Consider the following 17,828-nt stretch of genomic DNA (forward strand, 5'->3'; position numbering starts at 1 on the left):
AAACTGGACTTGATTTTCCTAGTGGAATTTGGTGTTTACCTCCTGTCTTAGACCATTCAGGGTTGTCTAACAAAATATCATAAGCTGGGTGGCTTATAAGCAACAGACACTTATTTCTCACAGTCCTGGGGGCTGGAAGTCCAAGATCAAGGCACTATCAGATTAGGTGTCTGGTGAAGGCCACTTTTTGGTTCACAGATAGTGCCTTCTCCCCATGACCTCATATAGTGGAAGGGACTAGCTAGCTTTCTGGGGTCTCTTTTGTAAGGACACTAATCTCAATCATGAAGGCTTTGCCCTCATAATCTAATCACCTCCCAAAGGCTCCACTTTCTAACACCATCACCTTGGTTGGGCATTAGAATTTCAACATATGAATTTTGGTGGGACACAAAGTTTCGGACCATAGCATCTCCCCAGAAGTCATACTTCTTTCTTCTAGAAATAGCTCTTAATATTTGACTGCAGACCAATTCCTCCTGCACACTGTGGATAGAATTCCACTTCAAGTTCATAATGAAGTATGTATGGGACACAGATTTTAATCTCATCAGTGCATCTTATTTTCTTATCCACAGAGATAGGTTCAGAGGTGAATGTGGGAACTAAGCCAGTCCAGTCAGACGGATCAGAGGCTTTTCTTTGAAACAATTGAAGAACAGGTTCTATCTTTCCACTGTTTTTTTTTTTTTTTTTTTTTGAGACGGAGTCTCGCTCTGTCACCCAGGCTGGAGTGCAGTGGCGCGATCTCGGCTCACTGCAAGCTCCGCCTCCTGGGTTCACGCCATTCTCCTGCCTCAGCCTCTCCGAGTAGCTGGGACTACAGGCACCCGCCACCACGCCCGGCTAATTTTTTGTATTTTTAGTAGAGACGGGGTTTCACCGTGGTCTTGATCTCCTGACCTCGTGATCCGCCCGCCTCGGCCTCCCAAAGTGCTGGGATTACAAGCGTGAGCCACCGCGCCCGGCCCTTTCCACTGTTTTTAAGGAAAGTAGGGTGGGAGGGTGCCAGCTGCTTGGTCATGGCCAAGGGAGGACATGGAGGCTGAGTCACGGTTGAGAGAAACTGAGGTAATGACCTTGACCCTAATGATGAGATCTTAATCTTGCTATGCCTGAGGCCAGAATAATCTGACTTTTCCGTTGTTTGAGCCAAGAAATTTCATTTATTGAGGCGAGCTGCTGTTATTTGTAGTATAACAAACTCTTGATGCCCCCCAAATCCAACAGCTAGTGAGGGTCAATATTTGAACCGAAATTTGCTTGGGGCTGTTTTGTGATACTTTGAATTGTTTTAAAATCTCTTACAAAAACTTTCAACTTATTTTAAATCTGTAATTATAGAAAATAGATGACACTATACTGTCTTCTAAATACCCAACTTACCTAACTTCTCCATTATCCTTGTTCACACACTTACATTGTAGTTTGGGCCCTTTTTTGCATCTCCCAGCCTTTTTTTTTTTTTCTGGTCTTTTTTGTTTTTGTTGTTGTACTGTTTTTGTTTGTTTTGTTTTTAAAGCAAACAAATTAAAATAGGATGGCATATAATACAATGCATGCATTTAAAAAGTACAATGGTATATACATGTGAAATGATAACCAAAATAAAGATAATGAACATACACATGACCTACAAAAGTTTCCTTGCTCCTTTCATAATTCTTCCCTCCATCTGCTCTGACCCTGTCCTCAGCAATCACTGGTCTGCTTTCTGGCACTATAAGCTACTTTTTATTTCCTAGAATTTTATGTAAATGAAATTATACATCATGCCCTCCTCTTTTTGGATTGCTTTCTTTCAAAGTAATTATTGTGAGGTTTATTCACATTTAGTGTATAACAGTAGTTCATTACTTTTTATTACTGTTGTATTCTAATGTATAGATGTACCATGACTTGCTTATCTATTGATATATGTTGATGGGCATTTGGCTTGTTGCTAATTTTTATACATAAAGCCACTATAAACATCCACATGCAAATCTTTGTGTGAGCATAATCTTTCATTTATCTTGGGTAAATACTAGGAGTGGAGTGGCTGGAGCATATGGTAGGTATATGTTTAACTTTAAAAAGAACTGCCACACTGATTTCCCAAGTGGTTGTACCATTTTATATTCTGACTGTGAGAGTTCCAGTTTCTTTCATGTTCTCATCAGCACTGAGTATGGTCGATTTTTAAAATGTTACCTGTCTTGCCAGGTGTATAGTGGTATCTCATGATTTTAACTTATGTTTCCCTAATAACCAGTGATATTACATATCTTGTGTGCTTATTTGCCATTCATACATTTTCTTTGGAAATAGTTTAAAAATCTTTGCCTAGTTTTAAAATCAGTTTTTTTAAAATTTCTGAATTTTGAGAGTTCTTCATGTATTTTGGAGACGTGTTCTTTATTATATATGTAATTTTCAAATATTTTCTCTCAGTCTGTGGTATGTCTTTTCATTCTCTTTTTATTTAAAAGCTGACATTTTTATTATTTAGGTGAAGTCTAATTTATCTTTTTGTTCTTTTAGTGTGCTTTGGGTGTTATATATATACAATTCTTATTTAACCCAGTGACAAAGGCTTTCTCTTCTGTTTTATTCTAGAAGTTTCATAGTTTTAAGTTTCACATCTAGGTCTATGATACAGTTTAAGTTAAGTTTTGCATATGATGCAAAATGCAAATGCAATTCAGGGTATAAAGAATAGTCTCTTAAACAAGTGGTACTGGAATAATTGGATACTTGGATGCCAAAACAACAAAAGGAGGATGTTGATCCATACTTCACTTATTGGGTGCTTTATAAATGTAAATATGAATAGCACTTAGGTAAAATTGGTTGATAATGTTATTTAAATCTATATCCTTACTAATTTTCTGTCTACTTGTTTTATCCATTATTTAAAAATATTGAAGTCTATGATTATATTTGTGGATTGATTTGTTTGTCTCACAGTTGTAAAAAACTTTTGCTTCATGTGTTTTGAAGCTTAGTTATAAGGTTCGTAAACATTTAGGATTGTTTTATGATCTTGATGAATGACCCCTATATTATGATGAAATGACATTTGCTATCCACAATACTTTTCTTTTCTCTAACATTTACCTTCTCTGTCTAATATTAATGAAGCCATCACATGTTTCTTTTGATTAAGGCTAGCATGGCATGTCTTTTTCATTCTTTTAATATTAACATATTTGTGTCTTTATATTACAAGTGTGTTTGTTGTAGGTAGCATATGGTTGTGTCTTGCATTTTTGTCCAATCTGAAACTGTCAGCTTTTTAATTAGGGTGTAACATTAAATGTAAGAGTAACAGAGTAACACTTACATTTAATGTTATTTTTGATATGCTTAAGTTTAAAGTGTTATCTTGCCTTTTGTTTCCTATTTATCCCATATTGTCTTTGTTCCCCATTGGTATGGTTTCTTAATATAGTTTGTCTCCACCAAAACTCATGTTGAAATTTGATCCTTAATGTAGTGGCATTAGGAGGTGGAGCCTAGTGGGAGGTATTCAGTTATGGGGGCAGATCCCTCATGAATGGCTTGGTATTCTTCTCATGGCTGTGAGTGAGTTCTCACTCTCTTGAGACTGTGTTAGTTCTCTTGGGAATGGATTAGTTCCTGGGAGAGTGTTGTCACAAACCCAGGATGTCCCTCAGGTTTTTCTCTCTCTTCAGCTGTCCACTGCCCCTTTGACCTTCTTTGCCATGTTATCATGCAACACAAAAGCTCTCAGCAGAGCCCAGGGACATGCCCTTGAACTTCTTAGCCTGCAGAACCACCAGTTATATAAACCTATTTTTAAAAAATAAATGACTCAATGGCAAGTATCCTTTCATAGCAACATAAAATAGACTAAGCCATCCCTTACCCTTTTTTTTCTGCCTACTTTTGGATTAATTGAATATTTTTAATGAATCCCTTTTATCACCTTTTTTGGTTTATTATCTGTAACTATTTTTTGTGTTCCATTGATATTTTTTCTTAGTTTATGGTATGCATCTTTAACTTACTACATTCTACCTTTAAATAATACAATTCCATTTCAAGTATAGTATAACCTTATAGAAACATACTTTCATTCCTTCTCTCCTCATCTTTGTGCTATTGTTAGCATATACTTTAATTTTACATATATTATAAACCTCACACATTTCTTTTGTTTAAGCTATTATGTTTAAGGATACTTAACTAAAAGAATATCTTACGTAACTACCCATTTAGTTACTATTTCTAATGCTCTTATTCTTTGTGTAGATACATATTTTTATTTAGTATATATATTTATATTTTATATCATATTTTTATTTGGTATATATATGTGTATATAAATTTATTTATTTATTTATATTTATATCTGATATTATTTTTCTTCTGCCTTAAAGACTTTCTTTAAAACTTGTTATAGTCCTTGTTGACTAATGATAAATTCTTTTTTTTTGTATATCCAAACATATTTTTATTTCATTTTCTTTTTTGAAATATATTTGCACTGAGTATAGGATTCTAAATTTACAGTGTTCCTGTGCTTTAAAGTTGTTGTTCCACTGTCTTTTGGATTGCACTGTTTCCAACAGGTAATCTGCTGTCTTCCTTATCTTTGTTCCTTTCTATGTAACAAGTCTTTTTTTCTCTCACTGCTTTTAGGATTTCCCCGTTTTCACTGGTTTTCAACAATTTGATTGTGATATTTTTTGCTGGGTTCTTTTGATGTTATTTTTTGATTTTTGGTTTATTGATTTTATTGAAACTGTAAGTTTATAGTTTTATTTAAATTTGAAAAAATTTGGTCATTATTTTTTCAAGTATTTTTTCTGTTGTGTCTGTATACGTCCCCTTTTCAGAAACTTCCTGAAAACTTTCAAATGACTTGCTGATATTTAGTTTAAAAAATGTCTATGCTCTTTATTTCTTGTTTTTTGATAATTTCTATTGCTATGTCTTCAGGCTCAGTAAGATTTTATTTTTTTAAAATCTAACCTGCCATTAATCTCAACCTGTGCACTTTTCATCTCAGAAATTGTAGTTTTTATGAAAATATGGAATCAAGTTATAATAGCTCTATTAATGTTCTTATTTGCTAATTCTAACATCTGTTTCAGTTCTGGGTTGGCTTTGAGTGATTAATTTATCTCTTTATTTTATAATGTATTTTTATGCCTTTTGCATACCTGCTAGTTTTTATCTAGGTGTCAGATACTGTAATTTTGTCTTCTTAAATTTTAGATATTTTTGTATTCAACTATCCCCCACCTCTCACTTTATTAAAAAATCTACTCAAAATGGATCAAGAACATAATATTAGACCTGAAACTATAAAACTACCAGAAGAAAACATAAGGAAAACACTTCAGGACATTAATCTGGGAAAAGGTTTTATGAATAAGACCTTAAAAACAGAGACAACAAAAGCAAAAATAAGCAAATGAGATTATATCAAACTAAAAAGCTTTTATACAGCAAGGGAAACAATGTAGTAAGAAGACAACCTACAGAATAGGAGAACATATTTGCCAACCATTCATCTGCAGGAGATTAATGTCTAGAATATACAAAGAACTCAAAACAACTGAACATCAAAAGTCATACCAAAATAAAATCTCCAAAATCAAGCAATCTAATTTAGGCAAATTATCAGAACAGGCATTTCTCAGAAGAAGACATACAAATGGCTAACGAATGTATGACAAATGCTCAATATCACTAGTCACTGGAAAATGCAAATCAAAACCACAATGAGGTATCATCTCACCTCAGTTAGGATAACAATTACCAAAAGCACAAGAAATAACAAATGCTGGCAAGAATGTAGAGAAAAGAGAAATCTTATACACTATTGGTAGGAATGGAAACTAGTACAACCATTATGGAGAACAGTATAGAGGTTCCTCAAAAAACTACAAATAGAACTACCATATGATCTAGCAATACCACCACTACTTTCCTTACCAAAAGAAAAGGAAATCAGTATGTCAAAGAGACATCTTCACCCTAATGTTTACTGCAGTACTATTCACAATAGCCAAGATGTGGAATCAACCTAGCTATCCAACAATAGATGATGAATAAAAAAATATGGTACATATACACAGTGAAATACTCTTCAGCCATAAAAAAAAATGTCATTTGTGGCAACATGGATGGAACTGGAGGACATTGTGTTCAGTGAAATAAGCCAGGAACAGAAAATTAAACACTGCATGTTCTTAATCATATGTGGAAGCTAAAACAAAGTAGATTTCATGGAAGTAAAAAGTAGAATAGAGGATACTGCAGGCTGTGAAGGGTGGGAGGAGTGGGAGACAAAGATTTGTTAAAGGATACAAAATTATGACTAGATAGGAGGAATGAGTTCTAGTGTTCTATAACACCATAGTATGACTATAGTTAAAAATAATATAGAATTTCAATTAGCTAGAGAAAGGATGTTGAATTATTCCAACACAAAGTAATAATAAGTGTTTGAGATAATAGATGTGCTAATTATCCTGATCTGATCACTATATGTCCTATATATCCCAACATCACTATGTAGCCCATAAATGTGTACAATGATTATATGTCAATTAAAAAATTTAAATTTAAAAATTATGAGTTAACTCCTGATGAAAGCAGAGTGTTGCCCATTTTTCTTCCAGAACACCAACTTCTCTCTTTTATTATTTTTGGAAACACTGATTTCTACCTAAAATAAGTTTCTATAGATTTTGATCTCTCTGGGGATTAACTGGCAATAAATTAAGTGTTATCTTATTCAATAATGAGGAAGAGAGGAGAACTTCTGTCCTGTAGGAAATATCATGGGGAAATAAACATCTCCTAGTATTTTTCCTGCAGTGTCCCCTCAGGACCCATTATCATTTCATGATGTGATGCAATGGGAGGTGTTCAGGTCTGGAGGTAGGAAGCATGCACGCTCAACTTCCAGCCAAGTCAGCAATTTGCAAAATGACTTGTTTCTGGGCCTCCATGACCTTGGCTATGAAACAGAGGAAAAATACCCCAACTCATCTATTCCTCTGAATCGCTGGGAAGGTCAAACACACTTATAGATATGGGCATAATAGGAAAAGGTTAAAAGCTGAATCTAGGAAGGTTATTCTTTAAGAGTTTCTTTTGATAAGTTAGGTAGAACTGTCATTTTACCTTTAGAAGGAAAGCTTTGTCTAACGATGCCACACTCAGGAACATTTTATTAAAGGAAAGACCTGGGATATGGTAGGAGAAACATGGTTTTGGGAGTTGAAACCAAATGGGTTCTGTAGCTTGATATATTTACTTATTTACATCTTGTTTTATTCCAGAGCTCACAATTTGAGCTCAGCCTTCCTAGCAATAATCATGGAGCCTGGATCCCATCCCCCAGTCTAGCTAAACTGTTTCCCCTAGATGAACGTTTTTATTCCTTGGCTCTGATCCTGTGTCTGAAATATCTCAACCCAACTGTATATGTCCCTCAAGAATTAGCCCAATTATCTTCTGGGAAGGATTCCTAACAGATTCAGATGTTCTTTTATCTATGCATCGTCTGAACTTTATGCTATTGATAAAAAGCTTAGTATATTGAAAGACAATTACTTTTTAAACATTTTTGCTGTGTTGTTATATTTTGAATCTTTCAAAAGCTGGGAAGAGGTTTAATTCATCTTAATATCTCAAACTCTTTGATGCTTAAAACATTTGAAACAGTTTTCATAGTTTTATTTTTTAAAGAAAAACTCCATTAGGTATCTTATTACATTTCAAAGAATCTTAAAATGATGCAATGGGGATAAATTAAAATAAAAGTCCCCAGTGCCTCAGGCCCTTGCAGTGCCTTACTCTAGGGGTAACCACCACTAAAAGCTGAGGAGTGTAGGAATCTCATTCACCTGTCCAAACTCAAGGAATGTACTTGGAGACACGAAGAACAGCAGAAGCGAGACTTTTATAGCAGTCTTGCAAGACGGGATATGTGGTAGGCAGGTACACCTGGAGCAGTTACAGCAGGTAATTTATCTCCTAGCACGCAAGTCCCTCCCCCAGTTCCTCACTGAGTACTATGTGGTTACAATTTTGCCGGACATTGCCTAAGTTGCATTATCCCCCTTATAAAGTTATACCCCATCCCCCTCCCCACTTAAGTTTCGATAAGGAAACTTTCTTCCCTTTTATAAGCTGACCCCTCCTCTACATTCTGTTCGCTTATCATGACTTTCTAGGTGCATGAGCCGTGTGGTTTGTCACGTTCGCAGGCTGGCTGCCAGTACTTAGATTTATTACGCTTTGAGAATGGACCATTTAAAATGTTTTCTCACAGGGAGCAGCACCCTCCAGACATCCATATGATATGCATGGGTATGCTTTATAGACACATTCAACTTTCTAGGAAAGACCAAACGGGATGATGATTTGCTTATTTCACAACTTACATTCTTTGCTGAATATGTTTTGTATTACATTTTAAATATTTTGCTTATTTATCAGTTTTTCTATTGGCAGACATATTTTCAAGTTTTACTATTAAGTACAAGGCTACAAAAAGTATCCTTGCAAACTTTCAATTTACTTCCCCTGAAATTTGAAAATGTTGCTTTCTAAGTGCCTTTAAAATGTTTGATTTATTCCCTCTCCTTCTTCACCAAGATAACAAGAACTTTAAATTTCAAAATGATCAGTTTGAAGAGTTGGCTTTCACAACTGTTTCCAAATAATCTTTCCCCATTCTAAATCTAACATCTTAAGACACAATTTCAAAACATTTTAGATATTAAACTAGTTTGTTCTCTAAGCTTGCTGATGAGTTGAAATTTTTCGAAAATGATTTTGAAACCATTTGAAGTGTTCCAAAATAACTTCTAAATATGTTGAGGCACTTGCAAACTCATCAAGCTTTTAAAAATATTTATAAAACATTTAAATAAAAATGATTAGAAATTGCATAAAAAGCACAGCATGTTGATTATATAGCTTTGTCATTTTTTTCCAGATTCTGTCTTCTAAGATTGGAGAATACATTTTGAATATGTTAGTTGTTTTTCACTGCAGGAATATAGACTATTTCTTGAACTCCTGGTCTCAAGCGATACTCCCGCCTCAGCCTCCCAAGTAGTTAGAACTGCAGGCATGCGCCAGCATGCCCTGCTAGTTTTTCCTTTTTTTGTAGAGACAGGGTCTCGTTGTTTTGCCTAGGCTGGTCTTGAACTTCTGGCCTCAAACAATCTTCCTGCCTTGGCCTCCCAAACTGCTGGAACTACAGGCAATAGCTGCTGCATCTGGCTTGAAATATAGGCTATTTCTTATCATCATGCTATTCTCTCTGCTTTTCTCCTATCTGCAATTGAACTTCTTTTTTCTTTACTCATTGAATATATATTTCTTGAGTGGTTGTCCAGTGTTCCAGGTGCTGGGACACAGCATTGAATATGAGACAAAAATGTCTACATTCACGGAGTTTGCATTTTAGTAGGGGATTTTTTTTTTTTTTTTTTTTTTTTTTGAGACAGAGTCTTGTACTGTTGCCAGCCTGGAGCACAGTGGTTCGATCTTGGCTCACTGCAACCTCCACCTCCCGGATTCAAGCGATTCTCCTGCCTCAGCCTTCCGAGTAGCTGGGACTATGGGTGTGTGCCACCACACCCAGCTAATTTTTATATTTTTAGTAGAGACGGGGTTTCACCATGTTGGCCAGGATGGTCTCCATCTCTTGACCTTGTGATCTGCCTGCCTTGGCCTCCCAAAGTGCTGGGATTATAGGCATGAGCCACTGTGCCTGGCCAGTGGGGGAGATTTTTAAATGATTTTTAAAATTGATTTAGAAAAATCAATTGATTAAGAAAAATATAGAAATTGATTAAGAAAAATGTAGAAAATAGTGATAAATTCTAAGGAGAAAAAAAGTAAGGCAAAGGAAAAGCATAGGAAGTATTAGGGGTAGGGCTTACAATTTTAGATAGGGTGGTCAGGAAAAGGCTTACAGAACATAACTTTTGAATAGAAGAACTGGAGGAAGTCAGGGGTTGTGTCATGTGGATATTTGAGGAAATAATTCTGAAGAGCAAATGCAAGGGTCCTGAGGAAAAATATGAATACGTCTGGAGGGTTTCGGGCACAGCTAGGAGACAGCATGGCTGATGCAGAGTGAACTAGGGGGAGAGTAATGGCAGGGAGATAACAGAGGTGCAGCACATCATTCAGGACCTTATAGGTCCTTGTAAAGACTGTGCAGTGTTTCTCCCCATTGTCTTAGGCTTGTTCCCCAAGGGAAATGGGAGTCTCTTGGAGGGTTTGGACTTGATCCGAATTATTTGACTTACACTTTGATAGGATTGCTTCAGCTGCTGTGTTGAGACATACAGGTGGCTAAAGGTAAAAGTGTGGGCTCAGTGGGGAAATAAAGCAGTAATTCAGGGGAGACAGGATAGAGGTACAGTGGAGGTGTGGAGCAGGGGTTATATTCTAGGTAAGATGAAGCAATAGTGGAGAGGATTTGCTGGTGGACTGGTTAGGAATTATAAGCAAAAGATAGGAGTCAATGCTTTAGGCCTAAGCCACTGAAAGGGTGGGTTTGACATAGAATGTGTTGTAATGTAGTGTAATGAGAAGACTATGGTAAGAGTGGGTTTGCAAGGGGACATCAGAAATTGGTTTGGGACATTCTACATTTGAGATAGCATTAGATATTCAAATGAAGATGTTAGGTGGGTGGTTGAATGTAGAAGTCTGAGTTCAGAAGCAAAGCCAGGACTGGAGATGTAAATTGAAGAGCCAACAGCACATAGATTACATGTAAAGCCATGAGGCTGGATGAGATCACCACGCACGAGTGTTAATATGCAGGGAAGGAGGTCCAAGAACTGGGCTCTAGTGTATGTCAGCAGTTTGAACTTAGGAAGATAAGGAAAACCAGGAAAAGAGACTGAAACTTCCCAGTTAGTGAAACAGGCAAGGATGCCCTGTCCTGTCAACTGAGCAAGAAAGTATTTCAAGGAGCAGAGAGGATAAACAGACCCAAGCATACATGCTATTAACACTTTTCCTGCCCTTATATTAGATCAATCCATGTTCTTAAGTTAGTTGAGCTTAACTGATGTTTGTATCTTTGCTGGAAGCCAGCAACTCTGATTCATTGTCCTATGGCTTATAGTTAGTGGGACAGCGTCTGGGCAAAGTAGGGACCCAGTAACTGCAGTGTCAAAACTATTTGAAAATAAACAATTTCAGTTTCAGAGGCAATAAATGTTGAAGTCAGCCATTGTGCAAGAGTCTTGAATTGATTTAGGACTTTCACAGAAGGACATGCTCCCAACAGAAATCAGTGCAGTGTTTCTCTCCATTTTCCAGGCAATGGGCCTTCCAAAACCAGTAAGGCATTCCTCTATATTGGAGGATCTTAAGAAAGTACATAATTGAATACTCATAATTCTTAGCCTCAAGTAATACCACCTGCCTTATGTTCTGTAAAAGGTCAATGAAATTTATCACCACTGATTTTTATGATTACAAAATATTTTATACAAACAATCCATAAATCTATGAGTCACTCTGTGAATATTGACAAACAGCCTATTGTGTGTTCGGAATGGGGAGATGTGCTGTGGAGAGTTGAAAGCACTGATACTCATTGATATGCATATGCAAACTTACCCCTTTTCTTTCTAGTAGCAGACATTACTAGTTGATTGCCAAACTCTATAGTGCTAATCCTGAATGTGGTATAAAATCCTTCTCTAGAAAGCCATTAACAGTTGGAGTTCACCCATGAGATGAGAGTCATTTGATGTTCCATATATTGGATTTCATGAAATGGGTACAGTGAGGCATTTAGAGCAAAATGGAGCACAGTCATAAGAAATGGAAAGCAGTCTCCTTTTTATGTGGACAGGACATTGGAAATTAAGTCAGGAGCACTGGGTTCAAGCACCTGTTCTGCTAGTGGGAATGTAATTTGGGGCAAGTCACTTCAACTTTTGGACACTTTTATTTTGGATAGCCTTTATGCAGACAGAATATTTTTACAGCAGGAGTTTCTTTATACGTGGGATATTGGAGTAGATTAAGAGGTTAATATTTCTCCTCCCCAGACTCCTGCTGTTAAACCTCTGTTGAACTTTTTCTGTACCATGCGTTCTGCTAAAGGGCTTTATCTGCATCAAACAATTTAATGTTCCCAGTGTCCCTATGTGGTAAGTACTATTGATATCCTCCTTTGTAGGTGGAAAAAACTAAGGCACAGAGGGGTAAAGTAATTTGCCCAAAGTCCCACAGCTAAAGTACCTGAGTTTGAATCCTAACCCAGGCTCTCTGACCTCCAAATGACTCCAAAGTTCACTTACTGAACTGCTGCACTGTGCTGAGGTCCTTGTGGCTTTCAAACTTTTTAAAAAGAAAGTAGTGTTGCTGTGGCTAAAGCCAGGGACGTGCAGCACAAGACTTGGCATCTCTTTTGTGCTCCTCCAGGCCCCCACTTCCTCTGAAGCATTTCTGTAAAACCTGAGAAATCCAAGAAACAGCCTGAGAACCCTGGGGCTGGAAGACCTCTCTGGCTTTTCAGCTTCCATGTTCTCTTTGTAAGTGACTAATATAGCAACATAAAATATCAGCATTAATTCTTCTGCCCTCAAGGGGACCACTTAAATCATAGATGATGCTAACTTGAATCCTGGCTTTACAAAACACAGCAATTAGGAAGTGATTCTTCAAGGCTGTTCTGGAAGCTGCCAAGGATGTTGTTTGTTAAATTATTTGGTATCTTCACTCTGGGGATCCCCGGGAGGCATCTTTCTCTGGCCTCTGTGTTAAGAGCTCCTCTTGAACACTGGTATGCTTTAGTCGTATGGACCTTGAATCTGATAACCTACTGTGACTTCCTTGACATACTAACTTTTAGAAAACTCAGAGCCAAATTAGTGGCAGAGTCATAGGGAGTTTACTGAATTAGCTTATAGCTCTAAATCACTTTCTTCCTTTTGTCTAATTTTTATTCCTTTTAATTTATTTTTCTGTGACGTGCACATTTTTGGAAGCCATCTCAAATCCCTTTTGGAATAGAGTGGGCTATAAATGAAGAAAAATTATTCTCTTCAAAAAAGAATTTCCTGCAAATGACTGTGTTAATGCTGGGCTCCCTTAATTAGTTTAAAGTCTTGGATGAATGAGTTTTTCATTGCTTTTCATAGTATTTTAAATTTCATCGTAAAGGTAATCTAATATTGCTGGAGATAAAAGGAAATAGGATCATATTCAACTACTTCCAAGCTGTCATAATGTATACTGGCCAAAGTGGAGTGCAAGAGTCATCATTTAAGATGAAGGAATGAAGGTGAAGCAGGAGAAAAAGGAAATAGATCTCAAGAAGAGAATTCCTATTAGTTGAGTCCCTATTTTGTGCTAGAGACTGTGCTGGGTTTGTCATATACATTTTATTTTTTAAACCTCATTGCAAATTTATGAATTGCTATTCCCATTTTACTGACGAGAAAACTGACATTCAGCGAGGTTAAAGGAGAGAAACAAGAATATGGTGGTTCGATGGCATCCGGAATTCAAACTACGATCATCTCTCCAGCGGATCTCGCTGTCTGCACTCTAGCGCCCCCTACAACTTACTCTTCACACTGCAGTCAGAGTGATCCAAATTGCAAATTTGCTCATACTTTCTGACTGCTTAACACATTATGTCTTCCTATTGTTCTTAAGATAAAGACTAAACTCTTGACCATGGCCTTATGACTGCATGGTCTAGCCTCTGTCAACTTTTCCAGCCTCAACTCTCACCATACTCTTCTTTTCCTCTTATTAGCTGCCACAATAGATAGTATGTATTAGAATCATCTAGAGAGCTTGTGAAAACACAGATTGCTGCACTTCTGCCCCCCCAAGATTCCGATTCCGTAGATCTGGGATGGGGCCTGACAGGTACATTTTTGACGCTTTCCTGGGGGATGCTGATGCTGCTGGCCTGAGTAGTACACTTTGAGCAGCACTACCGACCACATTTTAGTCCAACATTGAGCCTTTGTATCATGGTCAGCAAACTTTTTCTGTAGAGGACCAGATGGTAATACTTTCAACTTTGCGTTTCATTTGATTTCTGTCCGAATTACTCAATTATGCCTTTTCAGCTCTGCCATTGTAGTGTGAAATCAGCCATAGACAATACAGAATGAGTGTAGTTGTATTCCAATAAAACTTTATTTACAAAACCAATGATCGGTTGTTTGTGTATACAAATCATGAGCTGAACAGAGCTTGTGCACATGCCATTTTTCCTCTGAGTGGAATGTTCTTCCTCTCCTTATTTGCCCAGTTAACTCTTTCTTGTCTTCACTCTTCATATCAATCATATCCTCCCCTTACCTTTCTCAGTTTCTCCCAGGCATTCGTAGCATTATTCACTCATTCAATAATATTTAACAGATGCATTTTTAAGTGCTGGGAACTATTCTGGGTACTAGGAATATGCAAAAGAGGAAGACAAGATTTTCGTTATTTTGGGACCTCCATTTATTTTAGTCGGGGAAGATATACAATAAAGAGGTAGACAAATAGGAAGTTAAATAAGATTCATTGGAAGATATTAGAAAAAAATGAAGTGATATGAAAAATCAAATGATGACTTAGGAAGGAGTCCCTCTCCTTAGCAGTGACTGGCATAGTTCAGTTTTGCATTTGTTTTTAGGACAATTTAACTCATATGGTTCTCCCTGATCAGATTGAAAGTTTTATGAAGCAGCACCTCTACCCACTATTGTTTCCTTATTGCCTAGCAAAGAGCCTAATGGAGAAAAGAGCTCTATAACTACTTACAAAATTGAGTTCTGGATTTAATGAGCCACCTCTGAAACTGTTTTATTTATTCTTGCATAAAATTCATATTCAACTGTGTTGATTGCTGGGATATAAGATTTGTTTGTTCATTAATTCATTGATCCAATATTTGTTGAACACTTATTATATGCCAAGCTCTGCTCTTGGTCAGGGGACAAATGAATTGTCTAAAACAGAAAAAGATTCTTGCCTTCATGGAGTTTTTACTTTCTAGTTGAGCGGTGGTGAGGCAGAGAGTGAATACTCAAAACATATACTGTATGAGATATAAATCAATGTGAAAGATAAAAATCAAGTTGGGAACAGGAGGTAGAGAGTGTTGGATGCGGAAGACTATTTTAAATTGCTATTTTAAATAGAGTGGGGAGTAAAGTATTGCTGATAATGTGACATTTGCATGGGGACCTGAAGAGGTGAAGGAGTGAGGCAATGAACCAAGTAAATATCTGAGCCTTCCAAACAGAGGGCAAGTAAGTTCAATGGCATTGAGCTGCCTGGCACATGCATGGAACAACAAGGAGAGCTTGGTGGCCAGCGTGAGTAGACCTCACCTGTTTTGGAAATCAGCTCCATTTCAGACGTTAGGTCTTAAATGAGACCAGTGGCTTTATTTGGAGGAATTATTAGGTAAAGTTTAACTGGATCATGTCTTTTATATGACATATAATAGCATACATTGCTGGTTATTTTCCCATATCCATTTTTCCTTCTCCTAAAGTAGTGGAACTTCCAATTTTAGTGAAGGATATAACTCTTACAATAAGGGCATTTTCCAGCCTCCTTTGCAGCTGGGTGTGGCCACGTTGCTAAGATCTAGCCAATAGGCAGGATACAAGTAAAAGTGGTATACACAACTCAAGCAAATGTCTTTAAGGGGGAAGAAAACATTTTTTTTCCTTTGCCTTTTTTCCTTCCTGCTGGCTAGAATAGGGATATAATGGCCAAGACTCCAGTAGTCATCTTGGACCTCACAGAAGTAGCCACATTCCAGAAACAATGCAGCAGAAGGCTGGAAGGTGACAGAGTTCCTTAGTATCTGCAGAGCCACATATTGGCCCTAGACACTCATGTCTAGAAATTTTATGGGAGAGAATAAAACTTTCTCAGTTCTAAGCCCCTCTTAATTTGGGTTTGAGGTCACATGGGTCACATGCAGCAAAACCTAATTATAACAAATATATCTGGATTTTATGGAGCCATGGAGGTCTAAGAAAATTGAGAACAAATATAGTGTTTATGAGCCCTAAAACTAGATAAAGTCAGAATGATAATGGTGTATGTGTTTCAAAACAAAATTTCTTTTATTGTTTGTTTTTACTAGAATGCAATACTTGCTCATTTTAAAAAGAACAGACAGATAAAAACAGCTTTATTACTTCTAGCCCAGGGGGTCCACCATCACCCCTTGTGATCGCCCTACCCTACACCTTTGTAAACTGTGCTCTTGTGAACAAACCCTCCAAGGAATATGTATATTGAGTATGTCACCTATTTTGTGCTGAGCTGCTGATTGATGAGATCAACACCTAACCAATATGTGTTAATGAAATCAGTAATATTTTCAAAAATATTTTTTGTTGAAAACAACGTATACTCATTCTTTCTATCATATAAAATCCTTTGTTAAAATTCTTTTAATATGGCAAAATTAAACCCCTATTTAGACTTGCTTAGAAAAATAAGTCCTAAAATATTTATTCTATTATTCATATTTCAGGTTTAAACTATTACAGAGGGAGTAAGATAGGACCTTCTTCAATGGGCATTCACCATCACAACTTGAGCCCAACTTGAGCCCTTGACCTGCACAAAATCTCATGATATATTTGTATTTGTGAAGATGGGCAATGGTTTAATTTATTTTCAAAGTTAATTTTTCAAAATTATAAGAACATAAATTAAAGGCACTTTGAGTTATATTGTAAACCAAATAAATTAGTTCTAGTCTTGACGTGCATAAATTATACCTGGTATTTAGGAAGAGAAATGTTCCTCATGGCCATTGATGGGCCCTCACCCTGTAGTTTATAAATCAAAGGTACAATTTGAGAATAAAATATTCTTTATGAAATAGAATGTCAAGAGCTCCTTGTTAAATTTGCTGTAGCAATTAAGTTCTCAGGGGAGAAAATGCCTCTTTTTCAATATTTTATTAACTCTGTCATTCAGTACTCCATTTATAGGAGCAACTCTTCACAGTAAGTACACATTAGGATGACTTTTCACCTCCATTTAAATGAAAAGTTTGAGAGGAGGAATTGGTTCCTGTCCACTCACTTGAATAGTAATAGAGACTGGATCTGTGCCAGTTTGCAGAGAGGAGAGGACAGGGTAAGAAAAGTATGTGGCCAACCTGACCCAGGCTGGCAGTACAGAGGTGAAGACATCCCCAGGGGCTGCACATCATCTGGGGCAGGTATCTCCAAGTGCCACTGACGTTTTCTCCTAAATTATGTCACTGGCGCTCGTTTCCATCCAAGCTTCAGATTCTGACTGATCAAACGTTTTGGGTAAAAATGTGATAGTTTTGTGTTGTTTATCTTGGTTTTTAGAGCAGGAAGAGAGGGTATGTGTGTGTGAGAGAGAAAGACAGAGATAGAGACAGAGGTGACAGAGACAGACTACTATAAATGCAACTGTCTTTGGCTTCTATAATCATTGCCAGGAAAATAGTCACATTAGGGAGGTTATCTCCCTCTGGAATAAGGAGCACTGGGTTTGGAATTAGGCAACCCTATGCTTAAATTTGACCTTTAATGATGACCCAAAGTGCACCTTGAGTAACCTTCTTTAAGCCTCAGTTTTTTCACTTATTAATTAGTGATGCTGTTTTCACAGGGCAAATGTGAGGTTAAATAAGTGAATTTCATGTAAGTGAAGATACTTGCTAGGCTATAGAGCATGTCAGTGTCCTCCGGCAGAATGTCCTCCACCAGGAACACACCTGTCATTGAACAACTGGGGTTCAGTTCTCACAGGAGGAAAGAACTGTTCCACAGGGAACTATAGGGTGTCTCAGT

Source organism: Symphalangus syndactylus, chromosome 21 (assembly GCF_028878055.3).
Source record: "Symphalangus syndactylus isolate Jambi chromosome 21, NHGRI_mSymSyn1-v2.1_pri, whole genome shotgun sequence".
NCBI lineage: Eukaryota > Metazoa > Chordata > Mammalia > Primates > Hylobatidae > Symphalangus > Symphalangus syndactylus.